At 37.6% G+C, this 27,217-nt stretch overlaps 2 long non-coding RNA genes across 4 annotated transcripts in view; one reads left to right on the top strand and one right to left on the bottom strand.

Moving 5' to 3' along the window:
- LOC104006368 (uncharacterized) overlaps window positions 1–5,456 on the top strand; it is a 129,035-nt gene extending 123,579 nt beyond the window's left edge. For all 3 annotated transcript variants that reach the window (XR_680072.5, XR_680073.5, XR_010157177.1), the window contains 2 exons: window positions 2,373–2,610; window positions 4,085–5,456. This is a non-coding gene — a long non-coding RNA (uncharacterized LOC104006368). The remainder of the gene's footprint in view (window positions 1–2,372; window positions 2,611–4,084) is intronic.
- The window catches only part of LOC129143942 (uncharacterized), a 169,102-nt gene that overhangs the window by 34,932 nt on the left and 106,953 nt on the right, over window positions 1–27,217 (bottom strand). Inside the window, exon 4 of the long non-coding RNA XR_008547902.2 lies at window positions 4,053–4,125. This is a non-coding gene — a long non-coding RNA (uncharacterized LOC129143942). The remainder of the gene's footprint in view (window positions 1–4,052; window positions 4,126–27,217) is intronic.

Here is a 27,217-nt window from a genome sequence, read left to right as displayed (position 1 = left end):
ACAACTCTAAGAGTGTCAAACGTGAAGAGGAAGACAGCTAGAGAGTCAGGACAGGAGCACTGTGAGAAGTGTAAAAATGTTGCTGCCAGTAATTTGTTGTTACAGGTTGCAGCCACATGGCATAAGACATGGTATATATAGCTCAGTGGTTTATAACCTTGGCTATACAATAGAATCACCTGGGGAGCATCTAAAATCCCAATTCCCAGGCACTACTTCAGACCCTTTATGTCAGAATCTCTGATTTCTAGGACACAGCAGCAATATTCTGAAAAGTAGCTGAGCCAATTCCAATGTGTAGCCAATGTTGAGAATCACTGGTATAAAAGTATATTCAAAATGAATTATTTTTGTTTATTGGTAATCAAAAGGCAGTAATTAAAATCCCAAGTCTTTTTGTGATTGTTGTAAATTCATACTTTGAAGAGTCTTCAACATTTGGTTTTTATGGCTCTTCTACTACTGTTCTTAACCCACTACTGGACTCTTGAAGAGATCTACCCACTTCCAATGCACTCTTGGAGGCATACCTGTTGTCTGTTATCTAGGCACAGGCTCTCACTATTTCTTTCTTTACATACTTTTCTCCAGTATCAGTAAGAATAATCTGTGCAAACCAATCTTTTGGTAAAAACAGAATATTTAAGTTAAATGTCCCCCCCACCAAAAATCTCACAATGAGCCTCAATCATGGCTGCAATGTTACTTTCTGCATTGACCCAGCAGACATCCTCCCTGACAGCAGCCAACAATTACATTATTAAATCATTTGAACAACTACAGGTGGGGGTTCAGTACTAAAGTCACATGTAAATCAGTGAGCTATAAGTGGTATGAACTATATGCATACTTTTTGAACAAAAGGAAACTAGAAGAATGATAAAATAAATAAAAGCAATTGGAAAGGAAGAATCATGAACTATACCTGAAAAAAACGGTAAGTCTGGGTCCTTTGGACACAGCAAGTGTTATTGGCAATGCATTGTAAACGGATTTTTAAATTATAGTTAGTTTTATTAAAGATAGTAGAAAAGCTAATATCATGTTCCTTAAATGACAGTGAGACTTACACCTTCCATGAGGCCAAAAGCACCTCCACCAAAGATCAGTTGAGCAATGCCTCCACTCCCAGCCACTCCCAGGCTCCAATCTGACACTAGGTAGGAAAGTCCTTGGAACCCTTTACCCATGACTAGCTCATGACAGAATGAGCCCTTGGACAGAGCCTTCATTCACTCCAAAGAGGCTGGGAATGGTAGGCGGGGAGGAATTTTCATGCCTAGGTCAGCTCTGGACCAGCCCAGGCCTGTGGTACAAAGAAAAACAATAGCAGCTGAATAGCGTGGAAGAGTCCCATGCAAGCCCTGTTTAACATCAGTAACAATTTTACCCCCACCCCAAGGGCTGATACACATTCATTCCATCTCATTTTTCCCCACCTAAGTGACTTTGGCCTCACTTCCCTGTACCCATCCACCGTAAGTCATTTCACTTTTCCTCTTATGGTTCTTTCATTTTTGCCTTTATTGAGTAGTTCTCAGTCTGTTATATCGTTCTTAATTTGAATCATAGAGCATCAAACTATGCCATAATCCTGTATATTATGCCATTCGCACTCTCCAGTATCGTGCATGCTTCTTTCCGGTACAACTTGTATTTACCAGGTTACTCGTATTTAGTGCATTTCATATTTGTCTACCCATGTCCCTCTTTTTACCATTTTGCCAATTGTTCAAACCTCACTCATTAAGCTACACAGTGGATGTAAACCTGATCATGAATGACTCCTCTGCTGACTTCTCAAGGTCATCTTGAATTATAAGTCAATCTTCCAAGGTTGTTGTTACGTCTCCCAACTTAGAGTCCTCTGTGAAACTTTATGAGCATGTTCCATATTTTATCATCCAAGTCACTGATAAAATGTTAAATATTACCATCCTAGACAGACCCCTGCAGAACATCATTTTATGTGTCCTTTTAGTTGCCTCTGAAACATTAATAACTTCTCATTGAATATGATCCTTGAACCAATCTGTACCCAACTAAGAGCCAGAAGTGTACTTCCCTAGATTGATAGTGCTATTTTAAATCTATATGCTACAACCCTGAGAAAGGAATTTTGTACTCTTCTAGCCTCTTCAGAGATAGAAAAGATTTTAATTTTATCAGCTTAAAACTGACCAGTCAACACATGCCAAACAATAACCCCGGATAATTTAGCAGTCTTCATAAATGTGATATTTTCAAAAGCTATAAAAAAGAACTCCCTATTAATAACTCTGACTATAAAGGTTCATCATAGGCTACTATTCTTCCCTCTTTGAACTTAACGACAACTCAAGTCAATGCCCTCCTTTTTTCTTTTGTTGCAGCTGCTATTGGGTTGGAAAAGACTGTTGTTGGAAAGGACTGTTGTCCAGGCTCCAAAAAGTCCAGACAAGGTCTCCAGAGACTCTCTATTTTTCCTCCAGATCCTTTTACTGACATTAATGATGAAGCAGCTTTGTCTGTGTCTCTGCCTTGGTTAGCAATGCCTTAGTGACAGGGCAGCTCCAGATGCATTAGATCAGCAGCTGATGCCATCATGCGAATGTCTAACACTTACTTTAGGTAGGTGACACTTCTTAATATTCAATCCTGTCTTCACAATGTCGACTTGTCCCACCATAGATGGGTGTTCTTTTTATCATTATTTTTGAGACTGTTAATGTTTTTGCTTGTAATTCCTCTAAAGAGCGTTTAAGAAAAAATAATTATTTATAACCTTTAATGCTAGGAGGGCAGTGTAGTTTGCCTGGAAGAATATGCATCACAGAGTTCTTGTTTAGAAATGGTAATTAATTTTACAGTCAACAGTAGTGTGACACACTGTCTCTGACTAGACGTCCACCATGGCTTCCTGCCAGTCCTTTGGAAGAATATTAATTGACGTCCAGCGCTAAGCAGTCTCTTTGCTGTGTATTTAAATGAAACAAAGTGCTTTAAATTAAACAAATACATTCTAAACTTGCATATTCAATACAAGTTCTGTATCTTGATAGCGCCAAAATACACATTTGGTTTATATCTTTATTTTTCCTCTTTTTTTTTTTTGTTCTCGTTCTTATACTCCTGACTCTTATAGAGCCCTATTATTTGCCTTTCTTAATTTTAACTCACTGCTTTTCTTCTAACTTCTTACAATATCTGCTTGGGGTGAATTTCTACAACAAATACTCTATTTCTCCAACAATCCTGAACAATTTACTCCTAGGTTACTGCTCTTTCTCTTTGCAAGGTTTTTCAAGTGACAATCTTCAACAATTTTAGTAACAATGTGTATAGTGTGCTTATTAATTTGCTAAGGATGCCAGATTAAGTTACATGGTGAACATATTTAAAAATAATAATAACAAAATTTTAAATGACCTTGACAATTAGAGAATTGGGCACATAAACTAGATTTAGTTTCATGGGAAAATTACATGATCATTCATGCTGAGGGGAGAAAAACAGTCCACGAATTGAGGGTGGGAAGTAACAGTTAGATAAAATGGGGTTGGGGTAGGGAGGAAGAGGCCTGCTTCTATATAGCCAATGGCCAGGATGATGAATTGCGTATGATGAAGCCAAGATACTCAGATGTGGAAATTGGAACATCACACAGCATGTAAAAAATACATTCTCTATTTTATTAATCTGTTAGGTTTTTAAAAAAACTAGTATTTTTTAAAACAAAACTAACAGATTAATAAATTAGAGATTTATTAATCTCTAATATCATATAAGCTGCTGCAGTCCCCAGCTTATAGGATAAGAATGCTGGAAAAATTCAGGTAGAAAAAGTAGCATTTAAAATGAAGGTTCATTGGTACAGGTATGTATATTCTCTGTGTTCACACAAAAATCAGGTGATGGAGTTTTTCATAATATTCATCACCTGTTTTAAAGCAAACACAAGAGTAATCTGTAATCTACATGATTTTGTTTGGAAAAACATTTTATGAATTAAGTTAGATCATCTAAATACATTATTCACACAATAATATAATTTTAGATCTGGCAGTAAATACCTTTCTTCTTCTTTTTTTTTTTCTTTATACAGCAGTAGAAGACTTTCTTCATTTAAAATCTTACAGGAAATCCCTGTGTTCAAAAGGAAAAAAAAAATCAGTAGGGGATCTGGAGCCCAGCCAGCACTGTCCTCTTTCTCCCAAGAGGGGAAAACTGATCCAAACCAAGGTCCGAACTGGATGGACTCCTCGAGAATCAGAACTTCAATACCAGTGACGTAATCGGAACCCAGGTCCCTGGCCCCCCAGTTCCGGGCTCTTTCTACTATTCGACGCTGCCTCCTGCAAAACGTGTCCTATTTTGAGGCACCCTTGTTTATCACAGATTTGTTGTACTCCCCTTTTTTTGCAGTCTTTGAAATTTCTTTTCTCGTGTTCTCTCACTTATTTCCCAAACGCCATTTGTTATGTAACAGATGCATATGTGTTCCTGTTTATAAATATTCTACAGTAAGTCAAGAAAATGTGGGGAAATAGGGGGAAAAGGCTAATAGGACCTTCAAACCCTCTATCTGGAAATGTCGGGAATCTAGGCTGTGTCTAAGGGGCAAAGGTCACAAAAGAAGAACAAACCCAGGAAGCTGAACCTGGTCTTGTATGTTTGGATCCCATCTCATTCGTTTTTCCCTTCATTTTCAGTCTGTCCAAAATTAGGATGTTTGGTGTTATGGAGGTTCACCTGGGAAAAATCAGGAGGCCGCCGAGTGTAACTGTGGGATGGCATCACAGTAAGCAAGAAGCTTAAAATCAAATCCATTACCAGGGAATTGAATCCAGGGAACATGGCTTCATTAAAGACTATGACTTTATAAATAACTACACATAAATAGACCGCTTTGCCTTAGAGAATAATATATTTCAAAATTATTATCTACTTAAAATATTTTACCTAAAAGAATTCACAATTAGCTTTCAATATTTAAACAGTACATTAGAAATGGAATGATTATAAATATCAGAAACAAAAGCCACTTCATTACAGTATGAACATATGCTAACATACCACATACTGCTTTTGAATTTAATAATAATATAGTTTATCTTTTTTTAACTGACATAAGGGTTTTGATAATAGCTAATATAAATATATGAAATGTCAAATTTAGAAGATAGTGTTTAAACATTTGTCTCTTAGAGAGTATTGTTAAACTTAACTTTTATTAACTCTGAGAATCAAAGAGAAATATGGTGATGCTAGTGAACGTTTGAAAATCTTTTATTTTATCACTTTTAATGCATGTTTAATATTTAACATTCATCTTATTACAGTCAGGAATTGTGAAATGCTTGTGCTGTTTCTAAACAGTTTTAAAGTTCAATGCACAGTCACAATTCAGAGGGGAGATTTCACACATTTATGGAAAATAAGCCATTTTTGCAGTAAAGTTGCAAAGTGTGAAAGAATTCTTGTTTTATCTGCCTTACTTATCATGTTTATGAATTATTTTGCCTGGAAGTAAATTGACAAGTTGTCAATGAACAATAGAAAGTGCCCCAGCTAGGCTTTTCACAGGTTCAGATGCCTTTGGGCAAAAGGGCTAAATCTGTAGTTGCAATCTAGCATATGGAGCACTGAAAAAAGTGGCAACAGGGTGAGAGACATTCCCTGCAAAATGCATGCGGTTGTTGCTCTCTAACCAATCTGCTTGGACCACTGTACATTATGAATTCAGGTACCATCGTCTTGCCATACAGGAATAGGATTCCTTGCCTCCATATAATAATTTGTTTCTGTTTTATCCTAGTTTACTTTGGTCTACTTTGTCATTTTGAACTATTTTAATTCTCCAAATGATTATTATTAAATATTCATCTTTAGTAATAAAAAGCCATTTCCCTATTCTAGGTGACTGTCTATTGGAAACTTCCCACAGAATCCCATAGGAAGGAAAACAATCTCAGAGACCCTTTTTTCAGTGGGTAAGGGTGGACCTTGACTTCCGCCTTTAACCACCACATTTTAGGATTACCTGGCTATAACATTTCATGTCCTTTTCTCCCATCTCATGTTTTTCACAATGCTATTGTGAGACTATTTTATGATAACTCACACAGCTGAATAAATTACTAAACAGCTAAGTGGCCTTTCAGTAGATGGCACTCTTTGTTCTGAATCAGCCCAATATTGTTTTGCCACTTCACTGAAAGGCCAGCTGTTCTTTGAAGCTCCTGCCTTCCAGATATGCCACTCTCTAAGACACAGGGATGTGGTTTAGGGTAAAAGTTATGGCCGGGATTTCTAACCCAAGAAACAAGGAGGACACAAAAGACAGCCTCATGAATAAGAGTTCATTAGGAAAAAAAAAAAAGCTGAAGTTTGAATATGAGAAAAGCCAAGTCCAGTGTCAGTTATGGATGTGGTTAGACTCATAGAGCCAAGAGTTTTAATGTAGACTTGAAATAAGCTCAGAGAAAGTGCATGTTAGAAAGAAGTGACGTGGAAGGTGACTGGGATTTTATAGGAAAATCTAAAAGTGATGATTACTGACCTTGATGGGCCAGCCAGCTCATGGTGTATGGGAGGGTCAGGCCAGACAAAGCAGGAGTATATTTCTGCTCTCTAGTGGCTTCTTGTTTATCACACACCCCTTTTTTATCTGTCTCCACAGTCACTGATGATTCTTGCCCCTGGTTTGCACTCTTTTCCTAATCTCCAGGCATCATCTTGTGTCACTTCCACACTAAGTAGATGATCTCTTTATACTTGTAATTCTCCTCCATTGGGAGCTTCTCTAGCCTTTCATCTTCATTTCATTGTAACAATGTCGTGGCCACATCCTGGACCTTGTCTCCACTTACAAAATAATTCACTCAGAGAGTGGGGTCTCCTGCTCTATTCACAGTGTTATAATGTATGGATAGTGTTATAATGGGTTCCTGCTACTGTGTTGCCTCAAAACCTACTCTTCACGTTTAATATATTCCCCAACACGTCAACCCCCGCCTACTTAGGTTCCAACTCCAACTACCTGAATTAATCTCACTGTTAATGTAATAATTTTAATGACAATATTACCAAAACCTCCAATTCACTCACTCCCATAAGGCAATGTACAGTGGAAAAGAACATTCCTGGAATCAGAGAGTACTACAGGCTTTTACCACTTTTGAAAACCTGCTATTTCAAACTTTGTTCATCTGTAAATTAGACTCAATGTCTAACAAATACCTTTTTTATTGAGAAATTGCTGCTGCTTTAATGAAATAACACAGATAATATCTCTTCAGACCAGTTTCTTCTCCATCGTCTTCCCTTACTCTTCTGCTGTAACCATCCTGAAAATTCCACATCAGGAATGAGCCCTTCTATTCATTTTTATCTACTCCTGTTCCTAGGCTTCTGAAGGCACCCAGGAAAATCTCTTAACTGTGCTAATAATTTTTGCAAATTTAGGAATTTCTACTAATTCTTTTTTTTTGCATTCATGAAGTAATTTACTTATTTATTTATTATACTTTAAGTTCTAGGGTACATGTGCACAGCGTGCAGGTTTGTTACATATGTATACATGTGCCATGTTGGTGTGCTGCACCCATTAACTCGTCATTTACATTAGGTGTATCTCCTAATGCTATCCCTCCCCTCTCCCCCACCCCACAAAAGGCACCAGTATGTGATGCTACCCTTCCTGTGTCCAAGTGTGCTCATTGTTCAATTCCCACCTATGAGTGAGAACATGCAGTGTTTGGTTTTTTGACCTTGCAATAGTTTGCTGAGAATGATGGTTTCCAGTTTCATCCATGTCCCTACAAAGGACATTAACTCATCCTTTTTTATGGCTGCATAGTATTCCATGATGTGTATATGCCACGTTTTCTTAATCCAGTCTATCATTGATGGACATTTGGGTTGGTTCCAAGTCTTTGCTATTGTGAATAGTGCCGCAATGAACATACATGTGCATGTGTCTTTATAGCAGCATGATTTATAATCCTTTGGGTATATACCCAGTAATGGGATGGCTGAGTCAAATGGTATTTCTAGTTCTAGATCCTTGAGGAATTGCCACACTGCCTTCCATGATGGTTGAACTAGTTTACAGTCCCACCAACAGTGTAAAATTGTTCTTATTTCTCCACATCCTCTCCATACCTGTTGTTTCCTGACTTTTTAATGATCACCATTCTAACTGGTGTGAGATGGTATTTCATTGTGGTTTTGATTTGCATTTCTCTGATGGCCAGTGATGATGAGCATTTTTTCATGTGTCTGTTGGCTGCATAAATATCTTCTTTTGAGAAGTGTCTGTTCATATCCTTTGCCCACTTTTTGATGGTGTTGTTTTTTTCTTGTAAATTTGTTTGAGTTCTTTGTAGATACTGGATATTAGCCCTTTGTCAGATGAGTAGAATGCAAAAATTTTCTTCCATTCTGTAGGTTGCCTGTTCACTCTGATGGTAGTTTCTTTTGCTGTGCAGAAGCTCTTTAGTTTAATTAGATCCCACTCGTCAATTTTGGCTTTTGTTGCCATTGCTTTTGGTGTTTTAGACACGAAGTCCTTGCCCATGCCTATGTCCTGAATGGTATTGCCTAGGTTTTCTTCTAGGGTTTTTATGGTTTGAGGTCTAACATTTAAGTCTTTAATCCATCTTGAATTAATTTTTGTATAAGGTGTAAAGAAGGGATCCAGTTTCAGCTTTCTACATATGGCTAGCCAGTTTTCCCAGCACCATTTATTAAATAGGGAATCCTTTCCCTATTTCTTGTTTTTGTCAGGTGTGTCAAAGATCAGATGGTTGTAGATTTGCAGCATTATTTCTGAGGGCTCTGTTCTGTTCCATTGGTCTATATCTCTGTTTTGGTACCAGTACCATGCTGTTTTGGTTACTGTAGCCTTGTAGTATAGTTTGAAGTCAGGTAGCGTGATGCCTCCAGCTTTGTTCTTTTGGCTTAGGATTGACTTGGCAATGTGGGCTCTCTTTTGGTTCCATATGAACTTTAAAGTAGTTTTTTCCAATTCTGTGAAGAAAGTCATTGGTAGCTTGATGGGGATGGCATTGAATCTATAAATAACCTTGGGCACTATGGCCATTTTCATGATATTAATTCTTCCTATCCATGAGCATGGAATGTTCTTCCATTTGTTTGTGTCCTCTTTTATTTCGTTGAGCAGTGATTTGTAGTTCTCCTTGAAGAGGTCCTTCACATCCCTTGTAAGCTGGATTCCTAGGTATTTTATTCTCTTTGAAGCAATTGTGAATGGGAGTTCACTCATGATTTGGCTCTCTGTTTGTCTGTTATTGGTGTATAAGAATGCTTGTGATTTTTGTACATTGATTTTGCATCCTGAGACTTTGCTGAGGTTGCTTATCAGCTTAAGGAGATTTTGGGCTGAGACGATGGGGTTTTCTAAATTTACAATGATGTCATCTGCAAATAGGGACAATTTGACTTCCTCTTTCCCTAACTGAATACCCTTTATTTCCTTCTCCTGCCTGATTGCCCTGGCCAGAACTTCCAACACTATCTTGAATAGGAGTGGTGAGAGAGGGCATCCCTGTCTTGTGCCAGTTTTCAAAGGGAATGCTTCCAGTTTTTGCCCATTCAGTATGATATTGGCTGTGGGTTTGTCATAAATAGCTCTTGTTATTTTGAGATACATCCCATCAATACCTAATTTATTGAGAGTTTTTAGCCTGAAGCATTGTTGAATTTTGTCAAAGGCCTTTTCTGCATCTATTGAGATAATCATGTGGTTTTTGCCTTTGGTTCTGTTTATATGCTGGATTATGTTTATTGATTTGCGTATGTTGAACCAGCCTTGCATCCCAGGGATGAAGCCCACTTGATCATGGTAGATAAGCTTTTACTAATTCTTGAACACTACCTAACAATTATTTTATCTTTACTTGACTCCTTTTCCTACTCTTCATACCAGCTGATCCAAACCCTTCTCATTCTCTACAAGCCTCCTCCTGCCCCACTGTCCCTAGGAAGATGGCTATGTCTCTTCCTTTTCAGAAGGAAGAAAATAGAGTCCATCAAGCATCAAGTACCTCAACGTTGTCCCCGCCCTCTCTTGATAGGTATCTATCATTATCCACCCTTACTGTTCACTTTTTTTTTAGATGTGGTGCTCTATTCCTTTCCAAGGCCAACTTCTTCAACTATGTCCTTTACCCCTTTATCTATCTATTTAGAGTTGCTATGTGGAGCTCATCAATATTTTAAGATGCCCTCATGCCTATGTGGGACCAATTTTAATGTGCAAAGTAGGAAAAGCCTTATCTCTTCTCGTCTGTAACTTAAACTTTACTTGGCCTTTGCTTTCAACCTCTACCCTTTGCCAGTTTTTGCAATAGTTTATAGGAATTAAGTGATTTATATTTTATTTATTCCCTTATCTTCCCTCTAGAGGTTGGTGCTAATAAATTGGGAAATGGCCAGGAGGGAGGAAGATGCCAAGCATGGGAGAGAGGAGTTTGTCAGGAAAAACCTGTAAAATGAAATATGTAAGCCAGATAAGCAAAAGCTGACTGTTAATCTCTTTGAAAACAGATATACTCTGGGATGATGTCAAAATTAATTAAGACACAGAAAGCAATCAGAATTATAAAATATGCTCCCAGTTGTTTGAATCCTATTTTCCCATTAAAAGAGTGTTATCCAAGGTGGATAGGTTACCAAAGACCTAAAAGCTCCTGTAATCTTTATGTCTAAAATATGTAAGTGAATACCATAATTTTATCTGGATCCTGAAACATGAATTCTAAGTTCCATCTGAGACCCCAGAAACCCACATTCAAGGAATACTTCTGTAGGGAATTGAGCAGGATGTTTTTTATGTACATGTTTTAGGAGCATTCTCTCAAACAGGGTTTTTCTCCTGCTCTCACACCACAACATGACAACAATCATCAGCACAGACTTCTATGACTAAATTATAGCAGTTTTTCCCCACACACCAAGCATTGGACACCAGCTGGATGTCCTCCAATGTGATTCCAACAAATCTACCTGTACATAGATAGTGTCAGATTCAACGGATTGGGGGATCAGTCCCCAAGACTGCCCCTCTTCTGCCCCCCAAGACACCAGTCACAAGCCTGAGCCTTCAGAACTTCTGACCGACTGGCTTTAAGTTGGGGTTTTCATGACCCCCTCTTTGGGTTTGACTAATTTACTAGAGCAGCTGACAGAACTCAGGAAAACACTCACTTACATTTACCAACTTATTATAAAGGATATTAAAAAGGATACAGATGAAGAGGCATGGGAGAAGGGGCAGGGAGCTTCCATTCCCTCCCTGGGCGTGCTACCCTTCAGGAACCTCCTTGTGTTTAGCTATCCAGAAGCTCTCTCAACCCTGTCCTCTTTGGGTTCTATGGAGGCTTTATTACATATATATGATTGATTAAATCATTGGCCATTGGTGATCAACTTGACCTTCAGCTCCTCTCCTCTCCCAGGAGGTAGTGGGGTGGGGCTAAAAGTCCCAACCCTCTAATTATGTCTCTGTCTATCTGGTGACCAGCCCCATCCTAAAGCTGTTGGTCAACTTTGGCATACAAAAAGACAGCCCTTTGGACAGCCTAAGAATTCTAGGATTTGTACACCAGAAAACAAGGAAGAAGACCCACCAAATGTATTTCACAGCATACAGTGCTGGAGCTACAACAAAAGTAGTTTTCCAGAAATGTAAAAGGGGAGAAGGTAATTGCTCATCTATCTATGGTTATATCTGCGTTATATTGGAATACTTTCTGGCTACTTTTACATTTGTCTTCTTTTTTCCTTCATTATCTTTTGTCCCTTTCTCCCTTTGTCCAAATACTCCATTCCTGTTTTATTTGACTTTGTTTAGCTCCATCTCCTCTTGCCTTCTTATTTCTTCCCCACTTTCCTGTTTGCTCCTATGGACTCCAAGAAGGAGAGAGTTAAGTGGCATCATATGCCTAACTCTCTCATTTTACAAATGAAGAAATTGAGACCCAAAAGCTTAAGTGGCTTGTCCAATGTCTCATAGTAGTTAGAAGCAAAACCCCAAGGCTACATTGCAAGTCTCTTGAAACTAATTCTGAATTATTTCCATTATGCCCATAACCTCTGCCATCTCCATCCTTCACAGTGCAGATTGGCTTTCAGACATTTCAGGCATAAGGAGAATAAAAGCAGTGAAGGGCTAGAGTAGTGGCAGGGTATGTGTCTCAGACATGTTTGGGGAGTACAATGAGCTCCTGCATCGGCCCACTCTTTCCTGTCATGAAAGGATGCCATACGTCACACCAAGCCCTTTTGCTGTGCCCTTCTTACATATGACTTCCTTTCCATTGGCATTTCCACCCCTTCCCTCACTGCTACACACACACCTTCAGAGACCCCTGTTCAACCATGGACTGCTCTGCCCCTCTCCGTGTACAGAGCCCTCTCTCTGTTCTTATTCTCCGTAGCATTTATCACCTTGCAAAAGACCAAATCACTTATATGTATTATGTGTATTGTTTGTAGTTTGTCTCTCTCTGCAAGAGCATAAGCTCCATGAGGGCAGGGATATTTTTCTCTTTAATTCATCAATATATTCCAAGCACCTAGAACAGTGTCTGGTGCATAACAGATGCTCAATATTTATTAAATGAATTGAATGAATGAGTCAGAACAACTGGCACATATAAGACTTCTTCTTCAAAGTTTCTAGAGACTCAAGGGTGTGATTGCAACCAAAACAAATTTAATATACAAAATAATTAAATTGTTCAACTCATTAGCTCTGCTTCTGTGCTCTGTAGGGTGTGTGTGTGTGTGTGTGTGTGTGTGTGTGTCCATTTTCACACTGCTATAAAGAACTGCCTGAGACTGGGTAATTTATAAAGGAAAGAGGTTTAATTGACTCACAGTTCAGCATGGCTGGGGAGCCCTCAGGAAACCTACAATCATGGCAGAAGGTGAAGGAGAAGCAGGCACCTTCTTCACAAGGCAGCAGGAGACAGAGAGAGTGAAGGGGCAAGTACCACTTTTAAACCATCAGGTTTCATGAGAACTCCCTCACTATCACAAGAACAGCATGGGGGAAACTGCCCCAATGATCCAACCAAACCATGTGTGTGTGTGTGTGTGTGTGTGTGAGTGTGTGTGTGTGTGTGTGTGTGTGTGTATGAGAGAGAGAAAGAGAGAAAGAGAGGGGGGAAGGAGGGAAGAGCTAAGGAGAGAGAGAAAGGTGAAAAAGATAGAGATGGGGTGCAAGAGATGTGAGAGAGAGAGACAGAGACAGTGAGAGGAAGCGTCAATAAAACACTTATTTTGAAAGCGGGGCAATGTATAAAGGATGCATTTTTAAATTTTAAACATGAAAGATGAGTTTTTAGGTGCAACAATTTGTAGTGCTCCCTGTTGGGGTTTCTGGTACCAATTAATCAAACCCCTCTCTTCTGAAATAATTGAGATTTAGTGGGTGGAAATAAAAAGACCATATCTGTTTTATTTTACTGCCAAAAATATGTTGGAAAACAGTCTAGAATGAAAGTATAGATGAACTTCCTATGTGTTGCACCCTGTGTTGAGATTTCCCATCTAGTCACAGGAGGAGCAGGTGGACAGTGCTGGCCTCCTGCTCTACAGGCAGGGATTGCCCTCAGCAGGGTCACTGGCAGGAAGGAAAGAGGGGAGAGGGGACCGAGAGCTAGGAGCCTGAGGGACACATGCTCACTGATCTTTCCCTCCAGCTCTGTGGGAGGAGGTGACAGGAAGCTTTCTGCCAAATATTTCCAACAGAGCAAAAGTTCCTATTTAATGGGTCATAAATTCCTGAAGTTCTCTATGACATTTCACCGGGTCATAACTTCTTAAAAAAATAAAGAAGAGTCTACAGTCATAAGGTGCAGCAATCACTTCAGCAGTTCACCCCAGGCCATGTCTACACCAACCCCATAACCCTCCTCCTCAAAGAAGGAAACTGGAGCCAAAAAAAAAAAAAAAAACCCTCTTCACAGACAGCAAGACAAACCCACTCAGGCCCACTCAAGGGCCAGTCAGTCAGCCGTACATCTGGAGAAAGCCTAGATAACACTCCCTTCCATAAATTATAGAAAATAAATAGAGGTAAAGTATAGCCATAACATGACATCTAACAGAAAAACAACAATCACAAGTAACTGGTGCAGAATTGTCAATGTTGAAGCAAAGCTGAGAGATGAAATCAAAAGTCTTTTTAAGAAATAGTTTGTAATCACCAAGATCCTCTTTTTTCTTAGAGAACACTTCTTTAAAAATCAATAAAGTTTCCTGACCACAGCTTCTTGGTCACTTTTATGGGAAAGCATGCTGTTGGTTTGAGTCCAAGGATTCTGACACATGCAGTGCTCCTTGAAGTCATTTGAAGAGCAGACTCAAGTCCAGGACTCAGAATGGCTATGTTAGTTCAATATGGTTCCAGTTTTTGTGTAACATTATTCTGGAGTAGGAAGTCACAGGAAAATCAGTATCCCCTGGAATTTTGGAGCTCAAGACAGGTCTAGCATTCACAGTGTGAAGTGTCTGTGGTATAAACAAAAATGGTGACTTATAGTCATTCAAAATAGTAAACTACTATTTAATGTTCTAAAAATCTATTTATACAGGTGTGATAAGCTGAATAATGACCCTCACAGATGTCTATCCCCAATCCCTAGAACCTGTAAATATGTCACCCTAGATGAGAAAAGAAACTTTGCAAATAGGATTAAGCTAAGTATCTTGAGATAGGTCAATTATCCTGAATTATTCTGGTGGACTTGATGTAATCACAAATGTTCTTATAAGAGGAAGACAGGAGGGCAGAGAGAAGAGAAAGTGAAATAACTACAAAATCAGAGACTGGAATGAGGAAGCCATGAGCCAAGGAATGCTTGGCAGCTACTAGAAGCTGGAAGAGACAAGAAACAAATTCTTAACTGGAGCCTCCAGAAGGAACTAGCCCTGCCAACACCTTGATTTTAAATGTCTGACATCCAGTTATAAGAGAATAAGTCTGTATTTTTTCCAGCCACTAAGTTTGTGGTACTTTGTTATACAAACTTAATTAATATAATAGAAAAGTAAAATTTCATAGCAAGTTTTGTCACAGAAAGAAATTACCTCAGCAAAAGATCCTTTTGGGGAAGAAAAACACTTGATGTGAATTCAACAGTTTCAAGAAAGCCTTAAGTTCTTGATCTGTGTTGTGAAAAGAAACAGTATGGATTGTTGTAAGAAGAAATGCAGAAATGAAGATACATCTGGAATTTCCTGGCCTAACTTTACTGATTACAACACAGGCATACCAGAATGCCTTCCAATCTCTTTCCCTTTCCAGAAAACCACCTTTGGAGAGCAGAAAATACCCACTTTAAAGCTTCCCCAATTTGCAAGGTGGATATTTAGAGACTCATGCCTGAGTCTAATAAAGAAATCACATTTGATCAGATCTCAGGCTCACACTTTCTTCCCCCCAAACAGAAGAAGGTATATGAATAATTCCCTAGTATACCAGAGGAATGACCATAAATTGTGTCTCCCTGCCATGCAGTTGAATTACTCTAACCATATGAATATCTGTACAACATGTGTGAGCCAAATTCTTTGCACATAAGGAAAGGTATTTACTTTGCGATGAAGCCATATTGAGCATTTACAATGTGCATCACAGGTTTTGCTAACTTGAAAAATGAAGACAACAGCTATCGCAAATCTCCTTTTGAGAAAATAATGTGGGTATATTCAACAATTATGGCTACATTTCAATTGAAATTAATTGCAGTTTTGCAGACATGAACAAATGTTGCTAACTTTATAGTGTCCTGGACCTAGAGGTTGAGCATGATGATCATGTAAATAATTACAAATGTCTCATAACAAACTGACTCAGCTTCTTTTTTATGATGGTCTTTTTTTTTTTTTTTTTTTTTTTACCTGGATTCTCACTCTCTCCCAGGCTGAAGTGCAATGGAGCGATATTGGCTCACTGCAAGCTCCACCTCCCAGGTTCACGCCATTCTCCTGCCTCAGTCTCCCGAGTAGCTGGGATTACAGGCACCCACCACCACGCCTAGCTAATTTTTTTTGTATTTTTAGCAGAGATGGGGTTTCACCATGTTAGCCAGGATGGCCTCGATTTCCTGACCTCATGATCCGCCTGCCTCGGCCTCCAAAGTGCTGGGATTTTAGGTGTGAGCCTCCGCACCCGGCCTGATGGTCCTTTCTAAGGTAAATTTGTATATGTGCTTGAATAGACATAGTCATTATTGTAGCCCCCCTTTCCAGATTGAACAGAAATTAGAACTGAATTTATCAGATAGTTTTCTTTAACATGCACTTGCTCTTCTTTGCTGATCCTTTTATCAAGAGTACCTTGTCTCTGCCTATATTAGAAGCATCTGTAATTTCTGTGACATGTGTGGTTCCGTCTCACTAGCTATGGCTCTTGTTGAAGCTACTACAAATTTCTAAGTTAGTTCAGCCAGAAGGTGCTGTTGGAGAACTGCATCATGAGTTCCAGTAATAGACTGTTCTCAGTCACCCAAGAAATCCCCACAGGAGTGAGATCAGGTAGCTCTGAAACAGAAGCAGTTGTGTCCACATCTGGTGCATGTACATTTCTAAATAGTGATAATAACTATGTAATCATTTAATCTCATTTTTTTAGTCCGAGACAGTGAGAGACACTACCGGGGCTTATATTTGAGCCCTACGGAATGTCAGAAGTTTAGTGGGGTCTTTAAGAGTTTAGAGGAAAACTTTTTCAGTCAATGCATATCAGAAAACGTGTGGACTGGCACCAGTCTCCACAGTCATATATTCATTCAATGTATTTACCAGTAATGCTCGACTTATTCTTGTTTGAAATATTACTTTTTATCACTAGTAGATATGGATAACAAATGGCTAAGAGCAAAACAGTCCAAAAGTGAACATGAAGTCAACATTTACTGATGCAAGATTAATTGATGGGTTTAGAAGGGAGACTAGTAAGTGTACTAGTTGTGTAACTGGATAATTTACTTTAATTCTCTGAATCTTGTTTTCCTCATCTATAAAATGGAGATAAAATGTCAAATGTATAGGATTATATGGGATTATAAGGATTAAATTAAACAATATATGTAGTGTTGAGCACTGTGCCTTCCACACAGAAAACACTCAAAAATCATAAACGTTACTATTTACAATAATATTAATAATAATATTTTACCATTTTAATTGTACTGAATTCATCCCTAACAAAATTAAAAATTTTATTTTTATGACTTTATGAATAGTCCAGTGATAGGGAGACCAGGACCAGCGTACCAGCTACAGTGTCCTCAATATCCCAGGTTCCTACTATCTTTTCACTCAGACAGCCTTAGGATATGACTCTTGTCCTTGTGATTGCAAGATGGCTCCTTCTCCCTGCCCCACCTCTCCAGTATCATGACAACATTTCAGACCAAAAAAAAAAAAAAAAATTAAAGGGTTCGTGACCTTTTAAGCCTACCCCCTTTTTAAAGAGTTTTATAAGATGCCACACCTGATGACTTCTGCATGTATCTCTTAGGCCAGAGCCATGTCACATGGCCGGCTTTAGCTTCAAAGAAGGCTGGAAAATGTAACTTTTTAACTGAGCACATTGCCACCACCAACAAGATTGGAATTCTATTAGTGTACAAAATTGAATGAATTAATATTAGATAGGCAATCAATAGTCACTACTGTGTCCTATAACCAGAGGAATCCAGATGTCACAAAACTATCAGAAAACCAAAGACCCCTCATATAGTTAACACTCTTTTACTTGACCTCTCTCTGACCTCAGAGAGACAATTTTTCATATTTTTGTGGCTTTCTTGTTAATTATTCCACTCCCCTTAAGGGACCCTTTCAATCTGATGGCCCATTAGCATTGAACTGTATGGTTCAAGCCCTGGTTCTCTTTAGAGTCCCTTGAAGAATTTTAGTCATTGATGTCTCGCTGTGCCTCTGGGTTCATATTTGCTGCTCCTTGTAAAATATCTCCATTTGAATTTCCTAAATTAAATGTGTCAAAATCACCTTCTATTACTCTCTTTCTACCAGACTGCTATCACCAGCACCCTCATTAGAACAAATAATATGGCCTTTTATTTCTTAACTCTTGTAGTCTTTCTGTGTTTTGTTATATTTTGTTTTTAATCTTTTGCACGTAACCTCTCACCACATCTATTACCTCAGCCTCGTTCTGGACCCCTTCTTTTCCCTCTCCTTTTCTCCAACACCATACCAACTGCCAAGCTTACCACGTCTTTTTGCTAAAGCTCTTAGAGCTAGGCCCTTCTCACTTTCCCCACTGTCCCCAGACTACACCAGGCAACCATTCTGTTCTGTCAATAATACTACACTGCCACCTCCTTAGCTTCCTGCTTTTTTTCTTGCTTACCTCTAATCCATTCTCTACACTCAGACAGAACAATCTTCCTAAAATACAAACTTCATCATGGTGGTGTTCCCCTGCTTAAAAGTTTCCAAAGCCTCCCCAGCTCTCTTAGGATGAAGTTCAAACTCCTTTACATGACATTAAAAAAAACCTACATAACCTCATTTTTCCCCACTCACAACCTCATCCTCTAAATTCCTGTTACATGAAATTTTAAAAATCTCTTCCAAAGCACCAAGTTCTTTACCTTAGAGCCTGTTCATAGTTCTTTCCTTCTTTCTGGGCCATTTCTCACCTTTCTTCTTCCTCTCCCCTTGTCTAACTCACACCCATCCTTTGAGATCCAGCTTATATGTCACTTTCTTCATGAAGCCAGTAGCTGTGACCCTGACCAGATCCTAGTATCATTGTACCTGGGTGAACATTACTTCTTTCCAGCCTGATTTCTGATGTTCAGCAATTCCTTCATCAAAAAAATAAGTCTGACCTTAGTATTATTTTGGTGACTGCATATAGTAAACTCTAGTGATTTCTAATTTGTCTCCCAAAAGTAGGAATAAACTTTAATTCACAGAAGTCAAAACTTTCATTTCCATTTGAGAAGTTTCCCTACACATCCTTTTTATTTTATTTTACTTTAATTTCCAGGATACATGTGCAGAACGTGCAGGTTTGTTACATAGGTATACACGTGCCATGGTGGTTTGCTACACCTATCAACCCATCATCTAGGTTTGAAGCCCCACATTCATTAGGTATTTGTCCCCCTATACATCTTTTCTAAGTTTGTCTGACTCAGGCAGGCAAACCCAGTGCTATTCATTGCATAGCTAAACTCCTCCCATTTCTGGATACTCTAGAATGTTTTATGTGTCTCAAGATGCCTTCCCCCACCTACTATCCTCAAACACTCCCCCTTTATTCTGATACTTCATAAGGCTTCCTTGTCCACTTAAAGAGTCCTTTAAGGGGTTGTAGATTAAGCGACAAAATCATTTCAGCACTGTAGGAATGCAAAATAGTAGATGGTTGCAACTATATGTTCATTTTCTTTTCTTCTTTTGATTTGTGGAGGGATTTTTCCCCCTCACTGTAACTCATTAAAAGAAGGGATCTTGTCTTTTACATATTTTATAATATAAAGTATATACTACTAAAGAGATCAGTAATAGTAATACAGTTCAATGTTCTAGCTCAGTTGTTTTGTTGAAATCCTTCTCAAAATTAAATAATAACATGGCATATGTCTACATGGCTGAGAATATTGTTGTTTTAATATGACTTGAGGGTTTTTTAGCTATTGGAAATGCTACACTTGTTTCTTAAGAAATATTTATGCAACCATGAAGTAGGAAACATGATAGCAATCAATTAACATAAGAATGGATAACAGGGAATGTAAGATTTATGATAAATGATGTATGAAAGAATGCTAAATTAGACTTGTTGTCAGGCACAATTAGAAGACAATTGTGATGTTTCTCGATGTCAGTATCTTAGATCTGACAAGGATGAGACACCTATATTAGCTGATATCATCTTAGCCAAAAAGCATACAGTTAAGCATAAGGAATTATGTAATGCTCTCAATAGATTTAAGGAAAATAATGAGCACATTATATTTTAATGTCTTATAAACTGCCAAATTATTAATGATCTGAAGAGATTATTTGTGCTTTTTCATTTAGAAGTTGTTCCGACTTTAATTAAATATCTTCATGCAACAATGAAGCACTCTCTCTACTTCTCTGCTTTGCGTGTGTGGATTAATGGGAGGAATACCTAGAGAGATCTGATATACCCTCTCGCTGAAGGAACTAAATGGCTCCAAAATGAAGTAAGTATGGTGATGGGGTCAGGCCTTCAGAGGTGGAGTTAATGCTGAGAGAATGTTGAAAAGAAAAAAAGAGGAGACAGTACTGACTCCTTCCCTAGCAAGTTATTATCTAAAGTTGCTCGCAAAAGTACTTCTAAATAAAAGCCAATAAAGTTCAGGATGTCTTGTTTTCTTCTAATTACTGTCGACCGTGTTTTAATGCTTAGAGTTGTTAACAATATGAACCTAGACATATTTATAACTTGTGTGATTTTCCAAAAGCATGTATCAGCCATTTCAGAAAATGTAAAACAGACTGTTGGCAGATTTTTACACAATATTTTTAAAATATATTTCCTTTCTGATTCTTCCAGAAATTAAGTTCTCTTGGATATCACTTTTCTTAGAAGTATTGAAATATTAAAATGTACTTCCTGAGAGTGTAAATTATAGATATTTTTAAAGGAAGACACTTAGTAATTTGATTAAATTACATTGCTAAAATTAATTTGAAGCTAGCAAAAATTATGAAACATTTTGCTATAGCAATTATGGAGAATTGTATGTATCCCTTGACAAGTTTTCAAATTGAACAGAAATATCTGCCTTGTTAGAGATTTTTAAATGTCCTGGCTAAGTTTTCCTTAATTATTTCTCCCCTTCTGTCAGCTGTGTTATTGCCCTACTGGTTTAAAGGTTAAACAAAGTACTAGATCTGTCAAAGTGAGAGAAACCAACTGGTGAGCAGCTATCAGAAGGTAATCAGGGCTAATAGGTACATAATGGCTAGCAGGGTCCTGTTTGCACTCAGCTACATCACCACAGATGGAACATAATTTTCACTGATGTCCCTGTTAAAGAAAACATGCAGCAACCCAGACATTCTGTGGTTAAAACCAAGCGGGTAGGCAGTTCTCATCCTCCTGCCCCCACCCCAGGATACAAAACTGACAAAACTCAAGCTCTGAAAAGACTAGAGTGACATGCATTTAAGTGGTAAAACTATTATTTCAGAACAGAAATTGCAAACAATGCCCTTACCTGTGCTAATTTTTAAATTAGCAGAATTCCCACAAGAGACGTTGGTTTCTTTCATGGATACATGACAATGTAGTGTCTCCCACAGGCACTTTTCAAGGAGTATTGATTTAAACACCTGATTTAAGCAAAATAAATCACATAGAGGGAGATAAATATGAAAGCTTAGATAAGCAGAGCTTGCAGGGTACTTGGGTCCTGAAATAATTCTTTCTGCATGTTTTTTTCTTTTTGTTGTTTATGATACATTTTCATAAATTATTGCTTTTCCTAACCAACTAACAAACTAAGTGTAAGCTCTAAGTCTTATGAGCTGTTCCCTGGAACAACATCTACACTGTAACTGCTGGCTGTGTGTGATTTTACTGCTTCATCATTTTGACAATTATCTGTTGTGGCTTAAGTGCTTGCAAAGCTTAGTGTAAACAATAATGCAGGGCATTAAAGCATTTATTTACTGTGTGGTAAAACTAATTCTTCTTAGTAGTTCTTGCAATAGCTGACAGGAAATAAAATCTAAGATACATGCAAGAAACAATGGGCTGCTTACAGTAATAGTTTAATCTTTTGAAGGCCACTGAGTAAACCTAGAATAAAGGTTTATTTTTCAATTATATGTATCCATGCATCTTGGAGTTTAACATAATCTTCATGAATAATAACAACACTACATGTGTCTTTGATTTAAATCAAGTAAGGTTGGTACAGACAGTTTCAGAACCGAGTTCAGAGTCTGCAGAACTCAGGAAATGGTAGCACAGGCCTTCTCAGCACAGCCTGGGAGAGAATTTTTTGAGCTCGCCCTTTGGCTTACAAATCCCAGGAAACATTGTTGAAATAAAATGGTCTAAACAAATCAGGAGCCAAAACAGGGACTAAGAGGAGAAATGTCTAACAGTACCAACTCTCCCATCCCATCCCATCCCACCACATTTTGGGGGTTACTGAAAAACATGCAAATTAAAGCTGCAGTAGCTTTCATTTGTCAGCTCGCTTTCTTAGCTTCAGATTGTTCTCCGAGTCAACAGGTTTCCAAGAGTCGTGTTTCCAGCATAAACATTACTATTCATTTTTGTGTTGAATTTTATAATGGAATTGGAACCCTAAGGTTCTCTCTTACCAGTTAAGGAGAATTTTTTTTTTTTATGGATTTTGTTCTGTTGTGTTTCCCAGATGCTTCCACCTGGTTTGGAACCTGACTTAAATGAGCCCTTCCAAGCATCCTCAAAAGAAGTTCAAGATCTTTATCTCATGGAAGGGTTCGAGTTTTTCTTTTGTAGAGTCATCGACAATTCTCCCTCATCAGATCAAAACTCCAAAACACCCAATGACAGGTTGATTTTTCAATTTTATATTTCATTTACACAACATACATTTTTTAGATCTGATTAGAATTCACACACAAAGAATTCATTATGGGTGCATTACAGGCAAGTTTTAAACAATATTATCTTGCAAAAAAGAAATCTGCTTCTTATCTTCCTCAGGTTAAAAAGAAAATCTAGATTTAAAAAGACTGCTAAGTATGGCTACCTTATTCATTGTTACCGCTAGACTACGCACAGGTGTTCATCTCCCCCATCAGTGTGTGGAGGGGTGTGCTTTCATGTGGCAGGTGCACGCCTATGAAGAACAGTCCTAAAATTTAGGAAGAATAAAAAAAATTCTGCAAGATGGGCTAGAAAGGGCATCAAAAATCTGTCTACTGTCTCACACAGGAGGCTATTTGGTGCATGAAATCCCCACACACTTTAGAGGGTATGGCCATGATCTTTGGAGAGCTAATGATGCCATTCAAATATATGTTCTCTGTGGAATCCATCACCCATTTTCACCTTGACATGAATTAGTTTATTAGTTGCATGGTTCTGAGGAAATGGAATAAAGATAAGGATGCTAGGAAAGGTTAAGAGAAGGAGGTTTTTTTCCAAGAGGGATTGGCTTGATTGCACCATCTCACTGGAGAGGGCATGCAGGGGCTCCACACATAGGAACAAATTGAGTCTAGATTTGAGAAAGGAGTGTAGAGTAAAATGAGGCAATGATTTACCAAAAACAAATTCCCCTACTTCATAATTTTCCCTATCATTATGTATAGTATTTTCTTCTCTCTTCCCTTCTGCATATGTATCAATCTAGATACATACATACACTAGTGAGACAATAAACCCATAAATATTTGTATTTTCACGATATTTTTATTTTCATGATTGCTATTTGCAAATATATTTCTTGATTATACCTGTGAAGTAATTTATATGCAAATAGCAGTAACATTATATAGGCCAACCTGTCTATTTCTCTTCTAAAATAATATACAAGTTTATTCCTAGCTCTCTTTTTTTTAAGAAAGAAATCAGTTATTAATATGTGGATGTGCCCTTATTGACATGAACTAAAGTTTTACAAAAGATGGTAAGTTAAACAAGTAATACATCGAGATTTAATTACAATTACTGATTTTCAGTAAGCACTATTTAGTGACAGTGACTTTTTTCTTAAAATGTATCTCGGATATTTATTTATAAATATTAAACTCTTTGTTAGGAGAAACATGTATCAGACCATTTTAGGAGTTTATTTATTAAGATATTATAGCTATTGATGGCAACCTACTTTTGGTAACAGTTTTTTATTTTAAAATATATGAAAGCATTTTGAAGCTTTCATCTTCCCAAAAAATCTTTACTATCTCTCCTGAAAGATTTAAATAGGGAAAAACTCCTGACTTCTCAAACTCAGGGGTGAGAAAGGACAATGATAGGTTAGTTATTAGGTAGTTTTCACTAGTGACAATTGCAATGAAAGCATGCATATCACAATTTATAATTTCACTGAATTTTACTCACTTGCACAACTCTGCAGTGTTTTCAAAAACAGGAATCCCATTAAGCACACTGACAATATAATTTTAATACCTACTCAGGGGCTACATTATAGGTTATGAAATTCATTAAGAAAAATTGACACTCACTTTTGGGGATTTTGTTCTTTTTTTCTCTGGACATAAGTTCTGAAGGAGAAGGAGAAGCAAAATAGGAGTGTTAATCATAAAATCAGTTCAGTATGTTTCATAGATAAGTCTCTCCAGAATATTGGTCAGTTTATAGCAGTTAAACATCAAAAGATCTGAGCCTTAAGTACAGAGACCCCAGAGCGAAAGAGCTGAAGTTATAAATGGAATAGCTCGCATGTATCAAACATAAGAAAAAAAGAGAAGAAACAGCTTTTATGTAACAAAGTAGAAAAGGTTTTATTTATTTATTTTTAAATGGCCTTTTGTCCTTTTTTTTTTTTTTTTATAATGTTCTCATTGGCATTACCCTTGAACAGGCTTGGGAAAATGTTGTTGTCACTGAGAAAAAAAATTTTTTTTGCCACCTGTAAGCCATTAGGTCTGGAATGAAAATCAAGCCTGAAAGCTGCCAGTGGCTCTACGTTTAATTTTAAATGAGAGGGGGGAACAAGTCAGAGGCAGAGAGTGACTCTATGAGTCCAAGACCCAAAACAGAACATTTGGGACTCCATGCATTTAATCAGTGCCACCATGTTGCTTGAGCCTACCCCTGCAGAATGTGTTGTCTTTGTCATTTGTTCTCGTGGAGAATAAATGGAACTTCTGGAAGTGAAGCTTCAGGGATTGGAAGCATAATACAATAGTAAAATTAATATTTAATCAACAAAAGCATAACTATATCAACTGTTTTCAGGATGAGAATAATCCTAAATTTAGAAAAATACCCCAATTTGCCATCTCCCATCATTCAAGTTAAAATTTTCTGAATCAAAAGTTTCCACAATTTTTTTGTAGCAGATTGGTATGGTATGGTAAGGGGAGGTAGAGTCTAATGGTAGAATTTTGATAGCTTCTGGAATGCTGAGTTTCTATGTGTGATAATTGCCCTTTCATCAGGTATAATTGCTCATGACTAGAAAAACAGTAAAAAGACTACTGTATAAAACATTCATATAGAAATTAAAACAAGTCAGAGCAAAGAGCAATTTTGTAGCTTCTCTTGTGTCAAGCACTTCAAAAATTGCATTTGCACTTTAATTCTACCTCAGTTGCATTTAGAAATTATGAAATCAGCTTCCAGCTGTCCTTATTATCTAGCATGGGGTCTCAGAGGTGTCTTAACAAAATGAATGTTAAACCCTGTTAAGTGCATTGTAGGAAATTGATCCAAATTAAATGCCTCTATTAAGCAATGACCAATGTATTCATTGTAACACTCTCAAATTTGTTAATGAAAACTTTAAAAATGCTTACAAATATTCTGGTATTTTTGACTCATTTGTCGACAAATAATTCCAAGATTTGGTCCTTGTTCATAGTATATAACATATTTAGAAGAACTAACACCCTCATTTAATGTAAAATATCCAACATTCAGTAAAAGTGCAGTGTCTTAGTAGAGCCGATAGCTACAACCAATATGTTTCTTCCTCTATTTCTCAAATCCTTTCCAAACAGACACAATGGTCTTCAATTTTTCCCTTTTTATCTCCTACAAAACATTTCTCCATCATCAGTTATTCAACTATATGTTGGTATCTTCTTCATCTCACTGGCTCATTCCCCTATAAGTAAAAACTGATTTCTTTCTTTCAAAGAATTGAAAACAGGTATTCAAACAAATATTTGTAAGCAAATTTTTATAACAGCAAAATTCACACTAGCCAAAATGTGGGAACAACCCACATGTCTATCCACTGATTAATGGATAAACAAAATACAGTGTGCCAATAGAATGGATATAATACTCAATTCTAAAAATGAATAAAGTGCTGATACGTGCTATACATGAATAAACCTCAAAAACAGTATGCTAAGTGAAAGAAATCAGACACATATGATTCCATTTATAAGAAATATCCAGAATAGGTAAATCCATGGACAGAAAGGAAATTAATGGTTTCCAGGGCCTGGGGTAGGGAGTGGGGGAAATAGGGAGCAGTCATTATGTTTTATCTATTGAGTACTACTCACCAAATCCCCAAGAACATCCTTTCCATCTTTAGTTCATTTGACTACAAGTCCTTCCACAGCACGGACTGTGTCTGTCTTGTTTACCCATTAATAACACAGTATCTAGGACAGTTTCTAGAAAGATAACAGGTATTTAACTAATATTTACTGACTGACATTTAGAAGAAATTTCTTTTCCAGCTTTCCCTCTCTAGAGCATCTGACATTATTAAGCATTCTCTCCTTCTTCACTTTTATAACATCACCATTTCTGGGTTCTACCTCATTCAACATTGTTTATTTCCGTTACTGAATTGTCATTCTAAACCTGTTTTCTCCTTTCCCTGCATGTTAAACCTTGATGTCCCCAGGATTTCATCCTCCAGATGTGTTTGTCTCATTTCACTCCATTTCTCACCCAAAGCAATCTCCTGCCCCTTCCCACTTTCATCTACTATTTGATCAATCTCAAATCCATTAAAATGGTCTCTTTCTCACTCATCACCTTAATAAATGTTACTTACCTTTCAGGCCTCAGGTCATTTGTGGCTTCCTAGGAAAGCCAACTTGGAGGGCCTCCCATTAGCCTTGAAAGATTAGATATCCCTTTTTTTCTTTATATCACCGTATACTCACCCTTTTGAGAATGCAACCATATTGAGGGGTGTTACGATACTTATCTTTCTCTCCAAGTAAGCTTCATGAGTGAGAATGAGGAATATGACTTACTTATTGCTATATCTCCAATGCCTAACACGCAATGAAAAACCAGTTAAAAAATGAATTTATCTGTACCTCCAAGCTCTCTTTTTAAGAACATATCCAACACTTAAAACTGCTTATTTGGCCAGGTGTGGTGGCTCATGCCTATAATCCCAGCTCTTGAGGAGGCAGAGACAGGAGGATAGTTTGAGCCCAGGAGTTCAAGACCTGCTTGGGCAATATAGTGAGACTCTGTTCTCCACAAAAAGGAAAAAAAAAAAAAGAAGAAGAAGAAGAA

The sequence above is a fragment of the Pan troglodytes genome, chromosome 4, assembly GCF_028858775.2.
Source record: "Pan troglodytes isolate AG18354 chromosome 4, NHGRI_mPanTro3-v2.0_pri, whole genome shotgun sequence".
NCBI lineage: Eukaryota > Metazoa > Chordata > Mammalia > Primates > Hominidae > Pan > Pan troglodytes.
This window is presented reverse-complemented; position numbering and strand designations above follow the sequence as displayed.